Raw genomic sequence first — 18073 nt, 5'->3', positions numbered from 1 at the left:
AGGAGAGAAGGGGGGCAGGAGAGAAGGGGGGCAGGGGAGAAGGGTGGTGGGGCAGGAGAGATGGAGGGGAGGAGAGAAGGAGAGAAGGGGGGGGCAGCAGAGAAGGGGGGCAGGAGAGAAGGGGGCAGGAGAGAGGGGGGCAGGAGAGAAGGGGGGGCAGGGGAGAAGGGGGGAGGAGAGAAGGGGGGACAGAAGAGAAGGGGGCAGGAGAGAAGGGGGGAGGAGAGAAGGGGGGAGGAGAGAAGGGGGGACAGGAGAGAAGGGGGGCAGGAGAGAGGGGGGGCAGGAGAGAAGGGGGCAGGAGAGAAGGGGGACAGGAGAGAAGGGGGGACAGGAGAGAATGGGGGCAGAAGAGAAGGGGGGGGGGCAGGAGAGAAGGGGGGCAGGAGAGAAGGGGGGCAGGAGAGAAGGGGGGGCAGGAGAGAAGGGGACAGGAGAGAAGGGGCAGGACAGAAGGGGGAGCAGGAGAGAAGGGGGGAGTCAAGACAGAAGGGGGGGGCAGGAGAGAGGGGGGCAGGAGAGAAGGGGGGCAGTAGAGAGGGGGGGCAGGAGAGAAGGGGGGGCAGGGGGGAAGGGTGGTGGGGCAGGAGAGAAGGGAGAAGGAGAGAAGGAGAGAAGGGGGGGCAGGAGAGAAGGGGGGGCAGGAGAGAAGGGGGGGCAGGAGAGAAGGGGGGCAGGGGAAAAGGGTGGTGGGGCAGGAGAGATGGGGGGGGAGGAGAGAAGGGGGGCAGCAGAGAAGGGGGGGAGAGAAGGGGTTGGCAGGAGAAAAGGGGGTGGCAGGAGAAAAGGGGGGGAAGGAGAGAAGGAGAGAAGGGGGGCAAGAGAGAAGGGGGGAAGGAGAGAAGGAGAGAAGGGGGGGCAGGAGAGAAGGGAGGGCAGGAGAGATTGGGGGGCAGGAGAGAAGGGGGGCAGGAGATAAGGGGGGTTGGCAGGAGAGAAGGGGGGCAGGAGAGAAGGGGGAAGCAGGAGTGAAGGGGGGCAGGAGAGAAGGGGGGCAGGAGAGAAGGGGGCAGGAGAGAAGGGGGGGCAGGAGAGAAGGGGGCAGGAGCAAAGAGGGGGCAGGAGAGAAGGGGGGGGGGCAGGAGAGAAGGGGGGGCAGGAGAGAAGGGGGGGCAGGAGAGATGGGGGGCAGAAGAGAGGGGGCAGGTTAGAAGGGGGGCAGGAGAGAGGGGGCAGGTGAGAAGGGGGGCAGGAGAGAAGGGGGCAGGAGAGATGGGGGGCAGGAGAGAATGGGGGGCAGGAGAGAATGGGGGGCAGGAGAGAATGGGGGGCAGCAGAGAAGGGGGGGACAGGAGAGAAGGGGGGACAGGAGAGAAGAGGGAGGGGGCAGGTGAGAAGGGGAGGCAGGAGAGAGGGGGGCAGGAGAGAGGGGGGGCAGGAGAGAAGGGGAGGCAGGAGAGAAGTTGGGACAGGAGAGTGGGGGGCAGGAGAGAGGGGGGGGCAGGAGAGAAGGGGGGCATGAGAGAAGGGGGGGCAGGAGAGAAGGGGGGCAGGAGATAAGGGGGGCAGGAGAGAAGGGGGGGCAGGAGGGAAGGGGGGGCAAGAGGGAAGGGGGGAAGGAGAGAAGGGGGGCAGGAGAGAAGGGGGGGAGGAGAGAAGGGGGGGCAGGAGAGAAGGGGGTGCAGGAGAGAAGGGGGCAGGAGATAAGGGGGGCAGGAGAGAAGGGGGGGCGGGAGAGAAGGGGGGCAGGAGAGAAGGGGGGCATGAGAGAAGGGGGGCAGGAGAAAAGGGGGGCATGATAGAGGGGGGCAGGAGAGACGGGAGCGTAGGGGGGCAGGAGAGAAGAGGGGAGGCAGGAGAGAATGGGGGGGGGGACAGGAGATACGGGGGGCAGGAGAGAGGGGGGCAGGAGAGCAGGGGGGCAGAAGAGAAGGGGGGGCAGGAGAGAAGGGGGGCAGGGGAGAAGGGGGGGTAGGAGAGAAAGGGGCAGGAGAGAGGGGGGCATGAGAGAAGGGGGGCAGGAGAGAAGGGGGGCAGGAGAGATGGGGGGGCAGGAGAGAAAGGGGGGCAGGAGAGAATGGGGGTGGGGCAGGAGAGAAGGGGGGGCAGGAGGGATGGGGGGGGCAAGAGAGAAGGGGGGCAGGAGAGAGGGGGGCAGGAGAGAAGGGAGAGAAGGGGGGGCAGGAGAGAAGGGGGGACAGGAGAGAAGGGGGGCAGGAGAGAAGGGGGGGCAGGAGAGAAGAGGGGGCAGGAGAGAAGGGAGGGCAGGAGAGAAGGGGGGCAGGAAAGAAGGGGGGCAGGAGAGAAGGGGGCAGGAGAGAAGGGGCAGGAGAGAAGGGGGCAGGAGAGAAGGTGGGCAGGAGAGAAGGGGGGCAGGAGAGAGGGAGGGGCAGGAGAGAAGGTGGGGCAGGAGAGAAGATGGGGCAGGAGAAAAGGGGGGGGACAGGAGAGAAGGGGGGGACAGGACAGAATGGGGGGCAGGAGAGAAGGGGGTGGCAGGAGAGAAGTGGGGGCAGGAGACAAGGGGGGCAGGAGAGAGGGGGCAGGAGAGAAGGGGGGCAGGAGAGAAGGGGGGCAGGAGAGAAGGGGGGCAGGAGAGAAGGGGCAGGAGAGAAGGGGGCAGGAGAGAAGGTGGGCAGGAGAGAAGGGGGGGCAGGAGAGAGGGAGGGGCAGGAGAGAAGGTGGGGCAGGAGAGAAGATGGGGCAGGAGAAAAGGGGGGGGACAGGACAGAAGGGGGGGCAGGAGAGAAGGGGGGGCAGGAGAGAAGTGGGGGCAGGAGATAAAGGGGGCAGGAGACAGGGGGGCAGAAGAGAAGGGGGGCAGGAGAGAAGGGGGGCAGGAGAGAAGGGGGGCAGGAGAGATGGGACAGGAGAGAAGGGAGAGAAGGGGGGGCAGGAGAGAATGGGAGGCAGGAGAGAAGTTGGGACAGGAGAGTGGGGGGCAGGAGAGAGGGGGGGCAGGAGAGAAGGGGGGCATGAGAGAAGGGGGGGGCAGGAGAGAAGGGGGGCAGGAGATAAGGGGGGCAGGAGAGAAGGGGGGGCAGGAGGGAAGGGGGGGCAAAAGGGAAGGGGGGAAGGAGAGAAGGGGGGCAGGAGAGAAGGGGGGGAGGAGAGAAGGGGGGGCAGGAGAGAAGGGGGTGCAGGAGAGAAGGGGGCAGGAGATAAGGGGGGCAGGAGAGAAGGGGGGGCGGGAGAGAAGGGGGGCAGGAGAGAAGGGGGCATGAGAGAAGGGGGGCAGGAGAAAAGGGGGGCATGATAGAGGGGGGCAGGAGAGACGGGAGAGTAGGGGGGCAGGAGAGAAGAGGGGAGGCAGGAGAGAATGGGGGGGGGACAGGAGATACGGGGGGCAGGAGAGAGGGGGGCAGGAGAGCAGGGGGGCAGAAGAGAAGGGGGGGCAGGAGAGAAGGGGGGCAGGGGAGAAGGGGGGGTAGGAGAGAAAGGGGCAGGAGAGAGGGGGGCATGAGAGAAGGGGGGCAGGAGAGAAGGGGGGCAGGAGAGATGGGGGGCAGGAGAGAAAGGGGGGCAGGAGAGAATGGGGGTGGGGCAGGAGAGAAGGGGGGGCAGGAGGGATGGGGGGGCAAGAGAGAAGGGGGGCAGGAGAGAGGGGGGCAGGAGAGAAGGGAGAGAAGGGGGGGCAGGAGAGAAGGGGGGACAGGAGAGAAGGGGGGCAGGAGAGAAGGGGGGGGCAGGAGAGAAGAGGGGGCAGGAGAGAAGGGAGGGCAGGAGAGAAGGGGGGCAGGAAAGAAGGGGGGCAGGAGAGAAGGGGGCAGGAGAGAAGGGGCAGGAGAGAAGGGGGCAGGAGAGAAGGTGGGCAGGAGAGAAGGGGGGCAGGAGAGAGGGAGGGGCAGGAGAGAAGGTGGGGCAGGAGAGAAGATGGGGCAGGAGAAAAGGGGGGGGACAGGGGGGGGACAGGAGAGAAGGGGGGGACAGGACAGAATGGGGGGCAGGAGAGAAGGGGGTGGCAGGAGAGAAGTGGGGGCAGGAGACAAGGGGGGCAGGAGAGAGGGGGCAGGAGAGAAGGGGGGCAGGAGAGAAGGGGGGCAGGAGAGAAGGGGGGCAGGAGAGAAGGGGCAGGAGAGAAGGGGGCAGGAGAGAAGGTGGGCAGGAGAGAAGGGGGGGCAGGAGAGAGGGAGGGGCAGGAGAGAAGGTGGGGCAGGAGAGAAGATGGGGCAGGAGAAAAGGGGGGGACAGGACAGAAGGGGGGGCAGGAGAGAAGGGGGGGGCAGGAGAGAAGTGGGGGCAGGAGATAAAGGGGGCAGGAGACAGGGGGGCAGAAGAGAAGGGGGGCAGGAGAGAAGGGGGGCAGGAGAGAAGGGGGGCAGGAGAGATGGGACAGGAGAGAAGGGAGAGAAGGGGGGGCAGGAGAGAATGGGGGGGGGGCAGGAGAGAAGGGGGCAGAAGAGAAGGGTGGTGGGGCAGGAGAGATGGGGGGGAGGAGAGAAGGGGGGAGGATAGAAGGGGGGCAGGAGAAAAGGGGGGGAAGGAGAGAAGGAGAGAAGGGGGGGCAGGAGAGAAGGGGGGCAGGAGAGAAGGGGGGCAGGAGAGAAGGGGGGAAGGAGAGAAGGAGAGAAGGGGGGGCAGGAGAGAAGGGGGGCAGAAGAGAAGGGGGGCAGGAGAGAAGGGGTGGCAGGAGAGAAGGGGGGCAGGAGAGAAGGGAGGGCAGGAGCGTTGAGGGGGGGCAGGAGAGATGGGGGGCAGGAGAGAAGGGGGGCAGGAGAGACGGGGGCAGGAGAGAAGGGGGGGCAGGGGAGAAGGGGGGGGGCAGGAGAGAGGGGGGCAGGAGAGAAGAGGGGGCAGGAGAGAAGGGGGGGCAGGTGAGAAGGGGAGGCAGGAGAGAGGGGGGGCAGGAGAGAGGGGGGGCAGGAGAGAGGGGGGCAGGAGAGAGGGGGGGCAGGAGAGAAGGGGAGGCAGGAGAGAAGGGGGGCAGGAGAGAAGGGGGGCAGGAGAGAAAGGGGGGGCAGAAGAGAAGGGGGCAGGAGAATAGGGGGGCAGGAGAGAGGGGTGGCAGGAGAGAAGGGAGGGACAGGAGAGAAGGGGGCAGGAGAGAAGGGGGGACAGGAGAGAAGGGGGGCAGGTGAGAAGGGGGAGGCAGGAGAGAGGGGGGGCAGGAGAGAGGGGGGGCAGGAGAGAAGGGGGGGCAGGAGAGAAGGGGGGGACAGGAGAGAAGGGGGGCAGGAGAGAAGGAGGGGCAGGAGAGGAGGGGGGCAGGAGTGAAGGGGGGGCAGGAGAGAAGGGGGGGGCAGAGAGAAAGGGGGCAGGAGAGAAGGGGGGGCAGGAGAGAAGGGGGGGGCAGGAGAGAAGGGGGGCAGGAGAGAGGGGGGCAGGAGAGAAGAGGGGGCAGGAGAGAAGGGGGGGGTAGGAGAGTAGGGGGGCAGGAGAGAAGGGGGGGCAGGAGAGAAGGGGGGCAGGAGAGAAGTGGGGGCAGGGGAGAAGGGTGGTGGGGCAGGAGAGATGGGGGGAAGGAGAGAAGGGGGGCAGGTGAGAAGGGGGGGGCAGGAGAGAAGGGGGGCAGGAGAGAAGGGGGGCACGGGAGAAGGGTGGTGGGGCAGGAGAGATGGAGGGGAGGAGAGAAGGAGAGAAGGGGGGGGCAGCAGAGAAGGGGGGCAGGAGAGAAGGGGGCAGGAGAGAGGGGGGCAGGAGAGAAGGGGGGGGCAGGGGAGAAGGGGGGGGGAGGAGAGAAGGGGGGACAGAAGAGAAGGGGGCAGGAGAGAGGGGGGAGGAGAGAAGGGGGGAGGAGAGAAGGGGGGACAGGAGAGAAGGGGGGCAGGAGAGAGGGGGGGGCAGGAGAGAAGGGGGCAGGAGAGAAGGGGACAGGAGAGAAGGGGGACAGGAGAGAATGGGGGCAGGAGAGAAGGGGGGGGCAGGAGAGAAGGGGGGCAGGAGAGAAGGGGGGGCAGGAGAGAAGGGGACAGGAGAGAAGGGGCAGGACAGAAGGGGGGGCAGGAGAGAAGGGGGGAGTCAAGACAGAAGGGGGGGCAGGAGAGAGGGGGGCAGGAGAGAAGGGGGGCAGGAGAGAGGGGGGGCAGGAGAGAAGGGGGGGCAGGGGGGAAGGGTGGTGGGGCAGGAGAGAAGGGAGAAGGAGAGAAGGAGAGAAGGGGGGGCAGGAGAGAAGGGGGGGCAGGAGAGAAGGGGGGCAGGAGAGAAGGGGGGCAGGGGAAAAGGGTGGTGGGGCAGGAGAGATGGGGGGGGGAGGAGAGAAGGGGGGCAGCAGAGAAGGGGGGGAGAGAAGGGGTTGGCAGGAGAAAAGGGGGGTGGCAGGAGAAAGGGGGGGAAGGAGAGAAGGAGAATAGGGGGGCAAGAGAGAAGGGGGGAAGGAGAGAAGGAGAGAAGGGGGGGCAGGAGAGAAGGGAGGGCAGGAGAGATTGGGGGGCAGGAGAGAAGGGGGGCAGGAGATAAGGGGGGTTGGCAGGAGAGAAGGGGGGCAGGAGAGAAGGGGGGGAAGCAGGAGTGAAGGGGGGCAGGAGAGAAGGGGGGCAGGAGAGAAGGGGGCAGGAGAGAAGGGGGCAGGAGAGAAGGGGGGCAGGAGAGAAGGGGGCAGGAGCAAAGAGGGGGCAGGAGAGAAGGGGGGGGCAGGAGAGAAGGGGGGGCAGGAGAGAAGGGGGGGCAGGAGAGATGGGGGGCAGAAGAGAGGGGGCAGGTTAGAAGGGGGGCAGGAGAGAGGGGGCAGGTGAGAAGGGGGGCAGGAGAGAAGGGGGCAGGAGAGATGGGGGGCAGGAGAGAATGGGGGGCAGGAGAGAATGGGGGGCAGGAGAGAAGGGGGGGACAGGAGAGAAGGGGGGACAGGAGAGAAGAGGGAGGGGGTAGGTGAGAAGGGGAGGCAGGAGAGAGGGGGCAGGAGAGAGGGGGGGCAGGAGAGAAGGGGAGGCAGGAGAGAAGTTGGGACAGGAGAGTGGGGGGCAGGAGAGAGGGGGGGCAGGAGAGAAGGGGGGCATGAGAGAAGGGGGGGCAGGAGAGAAGGGGGGCAGGAGATAAGGGGGGCAGGAGAGAAGGGGGGGCAGGAGGGAAGGGGGGGCAAAAGGGAAGGGGGGAAGGAGAGAAGGGGGGCAGGAGAGAAGGGGGGGAGGAGAGAAGGGGGGGCAGGAGAGAAGGGGGTGCAGGAGAGAAGGGGGCAGGAGATAAGGGGGGGCAGGAGAGAAGGGGGGGCGGGAGAGAAGGGGGGCAGGAGAGAAGGGGGGCATGAGAGAAGGGGGGCAGGAGAAAAGGGGGGCATGATAGAGGGGGGCAGGAGAGACGGGAGAGTAGGGGGGCAGGAGAGAAGAGGGGAGGCAGAGAGAATGGGGGGGGGACAGGAGATAAGGGGGGCAGGAGAGAGGGGGGCAGGAGAGCAGGGGGGCAGAAGAGAAGGGGGGGCAGGAGAGAAGGGGGGCAGGGAGAAGGGGGGGTAGGAGAGAAAGGGGCAGGAGAGAGGGGGGCAGGAGAGAAGGGGGGCAGGAGAGAAGGGGGGCAGGAGAGATGGGGGGCAGGAGAGAAGGGGGGCAGGAGAGAATGGGGGTGGGGCAGGAGAGAAGGGGGGCAGGAGGGATGGGGAGGCAAGAGAGAAGGGGGGGCAGGAGAGAGGGGGGCAGGAGAGAAGGGAGAGAAGGGGGGGCAGGAGAGAAGGGGGGGGGGCAGAAGAGAAGGGGGGGAGCAGGAGAGAGGGGGGGCAGGAGAGAAGGGGGGCAGGAGAGAAGGGGGGGCAGGAGAGAAGAGGGGGCAGGAGAGAAGGGAGGGCAGGAGAGAAGGGGGGCAGGAAAGAAGGGGGGCAGGAGAGAAGGGGGCAGGAGAGAAGGGGCAGGAGAGAAGGGGCAGGAGAGAAGGTGGGCAGGAGAGAAGGGGGGCAGGAGAGAGGGAGGGGCAGGAGAGAAGGTGGGGCAGGAGAGAAGATGGGGCAGGAGAAAAGGGGGGGGGACAGGAGAGAAGGGGGGGACAGGACAGAAGGGGGGGCAGGAGAGAAGGGGGTGGCAGGAGAGAAGTGGGGGCAGGAGACAAGGGGGGCAGGAGAGAGGGGGCAGGAGAGAAGGGGGGCAGGAGAGAAGGGGGGCAAGAGAGAAGGGGGGCAGGAGAGAAGGGGCAGGAGAGAAGAGAGAAGGTGGGCAGGAGAGAAGGGGGGCAGGAGAGAGGTGGGCAGGAGAGAAGGGGGGGCAGGAGAGAGGGAGGGGCAGGAGAGAAGGTGGGGCAGGAGAGAAGATGGGGCAGGAGAAAAGGGGGGGACAGGACAGAAGGGGGGGCAGGAGAGAAGGGGGGGCAGGAGAGAAGTGGGGGCAGGAGATAAGGGGGGCAGGAGACAGGGGGGCAGAAGAGAAGGGGGGCAGGAGAGAAGGGGGGCAGAAGAGAAGGGGGGCAGGAGAGAAGGGGGGCAGGAGAGATGGGACAGGAGAGAAGGGAGAGAAGGGGGGCAGGAGATTAGGGGGGCAGGAGAGAATGGGGGGGGGCAGGAGAGAAGGGGGCAGAAGAGAAGGGTGGTGGGGCAGGAGAGATGGGGGGGAGGAGAGAAGGGGGGAGGATAGAAGGGGGGCAGGAGAAAAGGGGGGGAAGGAGAGAAGGGGGGGCAGGAGAGAAGGGGGGCTGGAGAGAAGGGGGGGGCAGGAGAGAAGGGGGGAAGGAGAGAAGGAGAGAAGGGGGGGCAGGAGAGAAGGGGGGCAGAAGAGAAGGGGGGCAGGAGAGAAGGGGTGGCAGGAGAGAAGGGGGGCAGGAGAGAAGGGAGGGCAGGAGCGTTGAGGGGGGCAGGAGAGATGGGGGGCAGGAGAGAAGGGGGGCAGGAGAGACGGGGGCAGGAGAGAAGGGGGGCAGGGGAGAAGGGGGGGGCAGGAGAGAGGGGGGCAGGAGAGAAGAGGGGGCAGGAGAGAAGGGGAGACAGGAGAGAAGGGGGGCAGATGAGAAGGGGGAGGCAGGAGAGAGGGGGGGCAGGAGAGAGGGGGGCAGGAGAGAAGGGGGGGCAGGAGAGAAGTTGGGGCAGGAGAGAAGGGTGGGCAGGAGAGAAGGGGGGGCAGGAGAGAATGGTGGGGGCAGCAGAGAAGGGGGGCAGGAGATAAGGGGGGAATGAGAGAAGGGGGGGCAGGAGACAAAGGGGGGCAGGAGAGAAGGGGGGCAGGAAAGATGGGGGGCAGGAGAGAAGGGGGCAGGGGAGAAGGGTGGTGGGGCAGGAGAGATGGTGGGGAAGGAGAGAAGGGGAGAAGTGGGGCAGGAGAGAAGGGGGGCAGGAGAGAAGGGGGGGCAGGAGAGAAGGGGGCAGGAGAGAAGGGTGGTGGGGGAGGAGAGATGGGGGGAGGAGAGAAGGAGAGAAGGGGGGCAGGAGAGAAGGGGGGAGGAGAGAAGGGGGGGCAGGAGAAAAGGGGGGGAAGGAGAGAAGGAGAGAAGGGGGGGGCAGGAGAGAAGGGGGGCAGAAGAGAAGGAGGGCAGGAGAGAAGGGGGGGCAGGAGAGAAGGGGGGAAGGAGAGAAGGTGAGAAGGGGGGTAGGAGAGAAGGGGGGAAGGAGAGAAGGGGGGCAGGAGAGAAGGGGGGCAGGAGAGAAGGGAGGGCAGGAGAATTGAGGGGGGCAGGAGAGATGGGGGGGAAGGAGAGATTGGGGGGAAGGAGAGATTGGGGGCAGGAGAGAAGGGGGGCAGGAGAGACGGGGCAGGAGAGAAGGGGGGCAGGGGAGAAGGGGGGCAGGAGAGAGGGGGGCAGGAGAGAAGAGGGGGCAGGAGAGAAGGGGAGACAGGAGAGAGGGGGGGCAGGAGAGAGGGGGGCAGGAGAGAAGGGGGGGCAGGAGAGAAGTTGGGGCAGGAGAGAAGGGGGGGCAGGAGAGAAGGGGGGGCAGGAGAGAATGGTGGGGGCAGCAGAGAAGGGGGGGCAGGAGATATGGGGGGGAATGAGAGAAGGGGGGCAGAAGAGAAAGGGGGGCAGGAGAGAAGGGGGGCAGGAGAGATGGGGGGCAGGAGAGAAGGGGGCAAGGGAGAAGGGTGGTGGGGAAGGAGAGAAGGGGAGAAGGGGGGCAGGAGAGAAGGGGGGCAGGAGAGAAGGGGGGGCAGGAGAGAAGGGGGGGCAGGAGAGAAGGGGGCAGGAGAGAAGGGTGGTGGGGGAGGAGAGATGGGGGGAGGAGAGAAGGAGAGAAGGGGGGCAGGAGAAAAGGGGGGGAAGGAGAGAAGGAGAGAAGGGGGGGCAGGAGAGAAGGGGGGCAGAAGAGAAGGGGGGCAGGAGAGAAGGGGGGCAGGAGAGAAGGGGGGAAGGAGAGATGGAGAGAAGGGGGGGGGCAGGAGAGAAGGGGGGAAGGAGAGAAGGATAGAAGGGAGGGCAGGAGATAAGGGGGGCAGGAGAGAAGGGAGGGCAGGAGAGTTGGGGGGGCAGGAGAGATGGGGCAGGAGAGATGGGGGGCAGGAGAGAAGGGGGCAGGAGAGACGGGGGCAGGAGAGAAGGGGGGCAGGAGAGAAGGGGGGGGCAGGAGTGAAGGGGTGGCAGGATAGAGGGGGTGGCAGGAGAGAAGGGGGGGCAGGAGAGAAGGGGGGCAGGAGAGATGGGGGCAGGAGAGAAGGGGGGCAGGAGAGAAGGGGGGGGCAGGAGAGAAGGGGGCAGGAGCGAAGGGGGCAGGAGAGAAGGGGGGCAGGAGAGAAGGGGGGGCAGGAAAGAAGGGGCGGGACAGGAGAGAAGGGTGGGGGCAGGAGAGAAGGGGGGCAGGATAGAAGGGGTGGGCAGGAGAGAAGGGGTGGGCAGGAGAGAAGGGGGGCAGGAGAGAAGGGGTGGCTGGAGAGAAGGGGGGCAGGAGAGAAGGGGGGCAGGAGAGAAGGGGGGGCAGGAGAGATGGGGGGCAGTAGAGAAGGGGGGCAGGAGAGAAGGGAGGGCAGGAGAGAAGGGGGGAGGCTGGAGAGAAGTGGGGGGGGGCAGGAGAGAAGGGGGGCAGGAGAAAGGGGGGGGGGGCAGGGGGGCAGGAGAGAAGGGGGGCAGGAGGGAAGGGGGGCAGGAGAAAAGGGGTGGGCAGGGAGGCAGGAGAGATGGGGGCAGGAGAGAGGGGGGGGCAGGAGAGAAGGGGGGCAGGAGAGAATGGGCGGCAGGAGAAAAGGGGGGGGCAAGAAAAAAGGGGGGGCAGGGGGGCAAGAGAAAACGGGGGGGCAGGAGGGCAGGAGAAAAGGGGGAGCAGGGGGGCAGGAGAGAAGGGGGGGCAGGAGAGAAGGGGGGGCAGGAGAGAAGGGGGGCAGGAGAGAAGGGGTGGGCAGCAGAGAAGGTGGCAGGATAGAAGGGGGGGTAGGAGAGAAGGGGGGGCAGGAGAGAAGGGGGGCAGGAGAGAAGGGGGAGGGCAGGAGAGAAGTGAGGGGCAGGAGAGAAGGAGAGAAGGGGGGGCAGGAGAGAAGGGGGGGCAGGAGAAAAGGGGGGGAAGGAGACAAGGAGAGAAGGGGGGCAGGAGAGAAGGGGGGCAGGAGAGAAGGGGGGAATGAGAGAAGGAGAGAAGGGGGGCAGGAGAGAAGGGGGGCAGGAGAGAAGGGCGGCAGAAGAGATGGGGGCAGGAGAGAAGGGGGCAGGAGAGAAGGGGGGGCTTTAGAGAAGGGGGGGGCAGGAGGGAAGGGGGGGCAGGAGAGAAGGGGGGCAGGAGAGAAGGGGGGCAGGAGAGAAGGGGGTAGGAGAGAAGGGCAGGTAGGAGAGAAGGGGGGGGCAGGAGAGAGGGGGCGGCAGGAGAGAAGGGGGGCAGGAGAGAAGGGGGGCAGGAGAGAAGGGGTGGCAGGAGAGAAGAGGGGGCAGGAGAGAAGGGGGGGCAGGAGAGAATGGGGGGGCAGGAGAGAAGGGGGGCAGGAGGGATGGGGGGGCAGGAGAGAAGGGGGGCAGGAGAGAGGGGGGGCAGGAGAGATGGGGGGGCAGGAGAGAAGGGGGGCAGGAGAGAAGGGTGGTGGGGCAGGAGAGATGGGGGGAAGGAGAGAAGGGGAGAAGGGGGGGCAGGAGAGAAGGGGGGCAGGAGAGAAGGGGGGGCAGGAGAGAAGGGGGCAGGAGAGAAGGGGGGTGGGGCAGGAGAGATGGGGGGGAGGAGAGAAGGAGAGATGGGGGTGGAGAGAAGGAGAGAAGGGGGGCAGGAGAGAAGGGGGGGAGGAGAGAAGGGGGACAGGAGAAAAGGGGGGGAAGGAGAGAAGGAGAGAAGGGGGGGCAGGAGAGAAGGGGGCAGAAGAGAAGGGGGGCAGGAGAGAAGGGGGGCAGGAGAGATGGGGGAAGGAGAGAAGGAGAGAAGGGGGGGCAGGAGATAAGGGGGAAGGAGAGAAGGGGGGCAGGAGAGAAGGGGGCAGGAGAGAAGGGAGGGCAGGAGAGTTGAGGGGGGCAGGAGAGATGGGGGGCAGGAGAGATGGGGTGCAGGAGAGAAGGGGGGCAGGAGAGACAGGGGCAGGAGAGAAGGGGGGCAGGAGAGAAGGGGGGGGCAGGAGTGAAGGGGTGGCAGGATAGAGGGGGTGGCAGGAGAGAAGGGGGGGCAGGAGAGAAGGGGGGGCAGGAGAGAAGGGGGGCAGGAGAGATGGGGGGCAGGAGAGAAGGGGGGGCAGGAGAGAAGGGGGCAGGAGCGAAGTGGGGCAGGAGAGAAGGGGGGCAGGAGAGAAGGGGGGGCAGGAAAGAAGGGTCGGGACAGGAGAGAAGGGGGGCAGGAGAGAAGGGGGGGAAGGAGAGAAGGGGGGGCAGGAGAGAAGGGGGGGCAGGAGAGAAGGGGGGCAGGATAGAAGGGGTGGGCAGGAGAGAAGGGGTGGGCAGGAGAGAAGGGGGCAGGAGAGAAGGGGTGGCTGGAGAGAAGGGGGGGCAGGAGAGATGGGGGGCAGTAGAGAAGGGGGGCAGGAGAGAAGGGGGGCAGGAGAGAAGGGGGGAGGCAGGAGAGAAGTGGGGGAGGGCAGGAGAGAAGGGGGGGCGTCCCATCACCTCTGGAAACGATAAAACACAAATGACAATTGTCTCATATTTTGCACACAGTCACAGTAATGCATTCACAATGCCCGGGCCCAAGAGCTGACACTCTAGGACCCCAAAACCCACGCCAGGGGTAACTAAGTGGGCTTGACCTTTATTATAAGCCTGGTTCTCCCTTCCCCCGCCACAGGGAGATGTTACTCATTTGAGGGACCTTTGTGGAGATGAAACGTGGGGTTGTTTGTGAGCTGTATATTAACCCTTATCCCGTAAGGGAGATATTGTAAATTTGAGGGACCTTTTCAGAGGTGAAAAGTGGGACCTCTTGCAAGTGGAGTATTAACCCTTGTCCTGTATGCAGGTGACATGCTCACAGGTGTGTCGTATGTGAAAGGGATCAAGTTTCCTTTTGATGAAATGAGATATATAAGGTTTGTTCCTACAGCACCCACCACTAAAGTGTGTTGAAGTTACTGAGGTCCTCCTACCAACCGTTTATTTATTTTGTGTTTATTACTCACCTCTGCTAATATATGCAGGAATTTCCTTCTCCTTGAACGTTAAAACAGCTGGTGAACCCTTACATACGCTTCTTCTCCTTGCTCAATTTTAGGCTTGGCAATGATACATCCTGTATATATCATATGAAATATGTATAGTTAAAGTGTTTGTACCGTGACATGTGCTTTTTATGCAGACATTTACATTCAAATATAGGACCAGATTTATCCAAATATGCTAAGGTAACAGCAGAATCGGATGTATGGTATTGTAAAGAAGAAAATACCCACTAAACTTTGAAAAGCATCATATCCTATTGGACAACTGCACAGGGATAAAAACGTCATACTGTAGATTGGCAAGAGATAAAGCTCAAAGAAAGTCATAAAGCAGAACATTTGTTTTTGCTTATATAGCCCTGGTAGGTTTGGGCTATTATTCTGTCCTCCTCCTGTGCAATAATACCTGGTAAGGGCAGGTTGCCAGGAGTAATTATGGGTTTTTCCCACATCATGCAGTGCAGTGATTCTGTGAAGGCATTGTCATCAGGCCCTGTGTCCAATTAGAAGACACAGGGGCGGTGCCTGTTGGAGCTGCTTACTGTGCTGTCACTTCCATTTAGTCAGTTTGTCTCTACCGTTGACAGAGACCGGTGATAAGCTGCCAGGGCTCTGGTAGGCTTGAGGCCTCCCCTAGGGTAGCCTGGGGTAATCCCATACCTCCTACTCTAAAAGAGAGTAGGGGGAAGAGCAGGAACCACTCTTGAGGCCCTTGATCAGGAGTGAGTTCAGGAACATCCTGAGGGTGAAAACCTTCTGTCTGCTGTGTGGATAGAGACTGCTGCTGAACACAGAACAACAATAAATACCATCTGCTTTTATCTATACCTCCTGCCTGAGAGTGGAGTATATTGGGAGGAGGGGAATAAAACTCTTTTGCAGATATTTCACCCCACACAGCTGGGGTGCTGCACTAGATGGAGGTGCTGCATCAGTAAGAAGAATTCAGGCACAGCCCCAGAAGCCTGTCCTGTTATCCCCCATGTCATTGCGGGAGACCCAGGGCCCCTTGTTACCAGAAGGTATGCACCAACAAGACCCATGTAACCAGAGTGCTATTTTCCTTAGGAGACCCTATGTGAGATTGGGTAGAGGAAACAGGGTTACATTTGGAGGCGCTGCTGAGAGAAATTAGGACAGGCTTTCAGCGAAGCAAAACTGGAAGATTAGAATGTGTACTTCCAGCGCAAGTGTTGCAGAAAGAGAGATGCTAGGTGTAGTCAGGGGGTTTCTGAACCTCGCATAGCATGACCTAGAACTGTTGGCAGCTGTGCTATTGCTGTTCTAGTTCCCTGAGGCGAGTGCTCATAGATGTGTGTGGAGTGTTTAACCAAATTTGGCGCTCATATACATTTACAATAGCAGTGATATAATCAATATAATAGTGATAATGGTGATACTTAGACAAACACAATGGTTGATTGCAGCTGTGACCTGGTGTAGGATTTCTTTCTCAATCCTCATAGAAAGTGGCAAGTGGATCATCAGGAAGCGCATACCATGTGGGAACACATAAAAAGAAAAATGCTTTTGGTGCAATATTGTGCAGACAGTGATGGAGTAAAGTTGCTAGCACAGAATGTGTACACAGAATACTCACAAACGTGAGGTAGGATGAAGGCACATAAAGGTATCTTTAAGAGCTGGTGTCAATCTGTGGAGTATGGTGTTGCCAGAATACTGTGGTTCCCAGCTGACCTTTAGGGCAGGAAAACACTGGACATAGCGTAGACCGTAAAACAATTTAATAAAAGAAGTAGTTAAAATCCAATCTACTCACATGTTGCAAGATTAAAAACAGCATTTTAGATCTCAATGATCTCTGCAAATATCGCTCGATGCTGCCACCGGATGGGGCCTCTCTCTCTGGTCTCCCTCCTTCTCTGCTGTGCGTGTCACGAGTGCGTGTCAGCAACTGGAAGTGACACGCACTCGTGACACGCACAGCAGAGAAGGATGGAGACCAGAGAGAGAGGCCCCATCCGGTGGCAGCATCGAGCGATATTTGCAGAGATCATTGAGATCTAAAATGCTGTTTTTAATCTTGCAACATGTGAGTAGATTGGAATATAACTACTTCGTTTATTAAATTGTTTTACGGTCTACGCTATGTCCAGTGTTTTCCTGCCCTAAAGGTCAGCTGGGAACCACAGTATTCTGGCAACACCATACTCCACAGATTGACACCAGCTCTTAAAGATACCTTTATGTGCCTTCATCCTACCTCACGTTTGTGAGTATTCTGTGTACACATTCTGTGCTAGCAACTTTACTCCATCACTGTCTGCACAATATTGCACCAAAAGCATTTTTCTTTTTATGTGTTCCCACATGGTATGCGCTTCCTGATGATCCACTTGCCACCGAGTGCTCATAGATGCCTGGAGGAAGTAAACTGGGTAACTTGGAGCAGGAACTTCTGGAAAGGGTCTATGGTACTGGCAGTCAAGAGGAGGAATGCCTGTGCTGCAGGGGAGAAGCCCCCCAAAAGCACATCTAGCCGGTAGCCAGTCTGTCACCACAGAGCCCTTGACTGGACTGTCATCGTGTGCAGTATGCAGAGAAAGAGTTTTGCCTAGCCTGGTGTATGCTACAATTTTATCGCTGGTTAGATCTGAAATGGCGTGTGGTGTGTAGCGAGGAGCGAGTCCCCCTGACGGCAGTGAGGATAGCGCTATTGTGAATACCATGAGACCAAAGATGACAGCTGTGTGTAGTAATGCGCCGCGAGGAACTGAGAAATCAAAATGGCGGATCCCGCCGGGACTGCGGAATGCTCGTGCTGTGTGCAAGCGTGCTGTGAAGAAACTGTGTGCAAATATTTGGCCGGGTTTGGCGCGAAAGAAAACACCTTGCCTGCAAGAGGGACATGGTGCGAAAGCCGAGGCCGCGCCCCCCTGCGCTGTGACTGGATCAACCCCCAGTTCACGTCACGAAGAGAAGTTGAGTGCCCCTCCTCTAATCTCCACCAGAGGGAGGGGACACTTGAAGAGCCAATGGAAGAAAGGAGGAGCCGGATGTGAGCTTCCTCACCTTCATTCTGATGTGGCTGGCGAGCGAGCGAGAAAGAGCCTCTTGTCGAGCTACAATGCTATCTACTGTGTCAGCAGCTAGCGGTATGCCTCTTTGCCGTGTGAACGCCTATCAACTTCCAGGAGGCTGCCTGGTGGTGGAGGTGGGAGGCACAGAATATCTGAAGTTTCTGCAATGCAGATTACCTGGGCCTGAGCCAAGCATCCATGCGAGGTGTCCGCAGTGTGGGATCTTCTACATGTGGCCGGTAGATCCCTTTTCCACTTTCCTGGCTCCTACGGAGGTCCCAAAAGCGACACTGACTGAAGTGGAATGCCTATCGGTAAATGTCAGCCCTGACCAAGGTACCGTGAAGTCTGGCGTTCCAGAGCTGAGTCCAGTAGCTGAGAATGTGCTACCAGAACCCGCTGAAGAAGAGATGGTGACTACCCAAGGGAGAGGGGAATCGCTGCTGATGGTGGTGCCAGAACAAGATCGTTGCATGCCCAGTGTGCCCATCAAAAGTGAGAAACCCCGCTGTCGCTCCCCTGCAGAGTTGTCCCTGCCTGCCTTGTCGGATGACGAGAGCGTGAGTGTGTCATCGGTGGTGATGCGCTTACCGGCGGACCACTGCAGCAATGCCGTCCTGTGTGAGCAACTTACCTGTGATGCCGAGCAGCTGAGTCCCACGGCCTTGGCGACTCCCAGCGTGGCGGAGACGGGACACGAGACGACTGCCGATGAGGAGAAGATTACCTAGAGCCTGCGGAGCGGTAAGGAAGTACCACCCCCTTACTCCCGCCAGGTGACGCGAGAAGAGGTTGACACGTGAAGAGGTCGGCGAGAGGAGACAGCTGGTGGTGTACCCTTGGCATGTCCGCAATCTTGAACCACCACTTACGGTGCTACGAGCGACGGATGACCCCCTTCCGGTGCGGGACTTGGACCTGTACTGGGACTCCGCGACGTCGACGGATGATGAGGTCACATCCGGTTTCCCCAGCAGGGTGGACCGGAAGTGTACAGCTCCGGATGTCGTCCACCCTGGCCTAATAGAGGAAGAAAAGGATAAGACCATGGAAGCAGTACTGGCCAGAGGAAAACAGAGGTCTTCAGATGTAACATCCCCTTCATTATCAGCAGGTTGTGGCATAGCCAGATTAAGAGACTGTGTCAAGGACTGTGTTGTTTCCACCCCACTTGCCCATAGCGCCACTGCCCTGCCCGTTCCAGTTCAACAGGCCCTAGTGGGGTTAAGAAAGAGAAGGTTCACCATTTATCCACGGACTGGAGGGATTGGGTGACCAGTGATGAAGGGTCTGATGGGGAGATATCTTGGAGTAGAAGGATTCCTGTGGATAATCCTGCTGTGTTTAAGCCTACATCCAGGGGTAAAATAAGGGGAACAATGTTTTCTGGAAGGGAGAGTTCCACATGTACAAAGTCACCTGTAATGAACCCCACAGTACACAAACACACAAGTAGAGGGAAAGGTAGGGGTTCACTTTCTAGTGGTACCTCAGGTGTATCATCACGAGGAGATACAGAGGAATCAGTATCCTCATCAGGGGTAGAGGACCATAGCACCAAATGGTGGGCTCCTTTGTTTAAGGGTTATTCAGAATTTATGAACCACACTAGGTTCATCATATTACAAGATAATTTGGTAGATCATTGGTGAGGTAAGGGCACCTACTCTGAGAAGGAGGCTGCTGATGAATTGTCAAGGAGGTTGAGAG

At 61.5% G+C, this 18073-nt stretch overlaps 1 protein-coding gene across 1 annotated transcript in view; it reads right to left on the bottom strand.

Annotated features, from left to right (window-relative positions):
- PSMB9 (proteasome 20S subunit beta 9) overlaps positions 1-15196 on the bottom strand; it is a 42102-nt gene extending 26906 nt beyond the window's left edge. The window contains exon 1 of the mRNA XM_075578159.1: positions 13284-15196. The gene's annotated coding sequence lies outside the window, so the exon portion shown is untranslated. The remainder of the gene's footprint in view (positions 1-13283) is intronic.
- Between the last annotated feature and the right edge of the window lie 2877 nt (positions 15197-18073).

This window comes from Ascaphus truei, chromosome 20 (genome assembly GCF_040206685.1).
Source record: "Ascaphus truei isolate aAscTru1 chromosome 20, aAscTru1.hap1, whole genome shotgun sequence".
Lineage (NCBI taxonomy): Eukaryota > Metazoa > Chordata > Amphibia > Anura > Ascaphidae > Ascaphus > Ascaphus truei.
Note: the sequence above shows the minus strand (reverse complement) of the source record. Positions and strands in the feature narration are given on the sequence as shown.